The sequence below is a fragment of the Hipposideros armiger genome, unplaced genomic scaffold (genome assembly GCF_001890085.2).
Source record: "Hipposideros armiger isolate ML-2016 unplaced genomic scaffold, ASM189008v1 scaffold_11, whole genome shotgun sequence".
In the NCBI taxonomy this organism is placed as follows: Eukaryota; Metazoa; Chordata; class Mammalia; order Chiroptera; family Hipposideridae; genus Hipposideros; species Hipposideros armiger.
The window spans coordinates 8,026,239-8,028,513 of record NW_017731361.1 but is presented as its reverse complement, the minus strand read 5'-3'; positions in this window follow the sequence as shown (position 1 = coordinate 8,028,513).

Below are 2,275 nucleotides of genomic sequence, written 5' to 3'. Positions count from 1 at the left end.
TGAATTTTTTTTTATCTCTTTGACTTTCATTTCCTATCTAGTCATATACCTCTTGGGCTGCACAGAACAAGAGTGGGGCTTCTTTCACATAAAAGATTTCACCCCTAAAAGCAAAAGTCCCCTTTCTTCTGCAGGAGCAAGCACAGCAGTGCAAAGAGTACAGCTCTGGAGGCAGACAATCCTGGGTTTAACGCTTAGTTGTGTGACCTTGGGCGACAATTTGTTTAACCTTCCCGATACCTCACTTATAAAATATGGGGGCGGGGGGGAAGGGAAATATATATATGTATGTTATAAAATATATAATATACAATATAAAATATTATATATATGTCTATATTTCACCTAGGTTTGTAAGACATCTTAGAAGGGGCAGCACTGTGAATATAGGAACACCCCATACCTTAAAATTCCCTCCTTTCCTCCCTTCTTCACCTTTAGGGGGAGGGGTGTGGTCAGGAGGATAATAAGCAAGACTAGCTCATTCATAGTATCAATTTCAATTATTTGTGGAATTCCTACTATTCTAAAGTGATCAGCAGAGATGTTGATTGTGTCACTGTTATTTGCCATCATTTACTAAATTGCTTTCAGGTCTAATTTTTGCCCGATGATAAAAAAGTTGCACCAGAATTTACTTTCACAGGAGGTCACACGTTCCTATGGGCTCCATATCAGTGCGCAGGGCGTGGTTTGTAGCCAAAGGTTCTGGGTGCCGCGTCCACTGACTCCATGATACGTAAACTAACATAGCGGTGGTGGGGAGGGCAAAACAGGCACAGGTGTGTTGTGAAATGCAATGCAAAATTTATACCACTTTTAATAGAAAGAGAATTGAAAGAAATTTTGTGTTTCAGCCTATATACCCAAACTCCAGTCTGGGGCACCTGGGTGGGGAAAAAGTGTAAGAAACACCTTCCTAAATCTGAACACACGGAGTGACTGTGAAGAATACAGATTCCTGGGCCCCTAGAAAGACGACATCATATTCTCCAGCCAGAGGACCTCTGCTCACATTCTAACATTCCATGTGTTTAACGGTGATGGTGGAAAGCATTTCAGGAAATTTTATTAAAACTCGTCTTGGTGATGGAAAAACCCTACCGTGACAGTCAAGAAATGCAGGTCTTCCTCTCAATGACCTAATAAAATTGGTAGAATAGATGGGACATGAGCAATAGTAAAATATGATCAGTGAAAATGTAAAGTTAAAACATTAGGACAGGGGAATTGGGTGAAAATGGTCAAAAGGTGCAAACTTCCAGTTATGAGATAAATGAGAACTGGGGGTGTAACGCAAACACAATGACTAAAGTTAACAATGCTGTATTATATATTTAAAAGTTGCTAAGGGGCCGGCCGAGTGGCTCATTGGTTGAGAGTTGGCTTGGGAGCATGAGCTCTGAGCAGCAGGGCCGCCGGTTTGGATCCCACATGGGCCACTGACGCTGCGTCCTCTACAGCTAAGATGGTGAACAACAGCTCGACCTGGAGCTGGGCTGCCAGGAGTGGATGGTGATGGTGTAGGCTGCAGACCCTGCTAAAGTGCACTGCCGTGAACTACTTTGAGCCTCAGCTGGGAAGAGCGCAATGATCACAATACCAACATGGGCCAGTGAAGCGAAGTCCTCCACAACTAGACTGAAGAACAAAAGGATAGCAACTTGTCTGTTCTCCTTCCCCAATTCTCCAACACTGTTCCCTCCCCCAACTCCCCAATAAAATCTTAAAAAAAAAAAAGTTGCTAAGAAGGTAGGTCTGAAAAGTTCTCACCACAGGGAAAAAAAAATGTATCTCTGTGAGGTGATGGATGTTAACTAATCTTACTGTGGTAATCATTTGGCCATATATACAGAGAGTGCCAAAAAAATGTGTACACATTTTAAGAAAGGAACATACTATTAAAATTGTTATAATACTCAGTATATACCAATAACAAAAGATGAAAACAAGTCACGTTTGACTTCTGCATTTACAAGAGGTGCTCAAAGTGGTTACCATCAGTGTCCAGATACTTCTGATAAGGGTGAACTACCGCTTGAGCAACATTGACCATCTCTTAAAATGCATGTTTTTGCCACCCCCGGTACATATATTAAATCATTATGTTGTAGGCCTTAAATTAATACAATGTTATATATCAATTATATCATAATAAAACTGGGAGAAAGAACCACAGAGCAGACAGAAGAAATTCCTGGAAGTTGGAGACAGAAGAGTTGAAAGTGGTTCGTTTTCTAATCATTCTAGCTGAGCAGCGTGACCAGTAATGCAG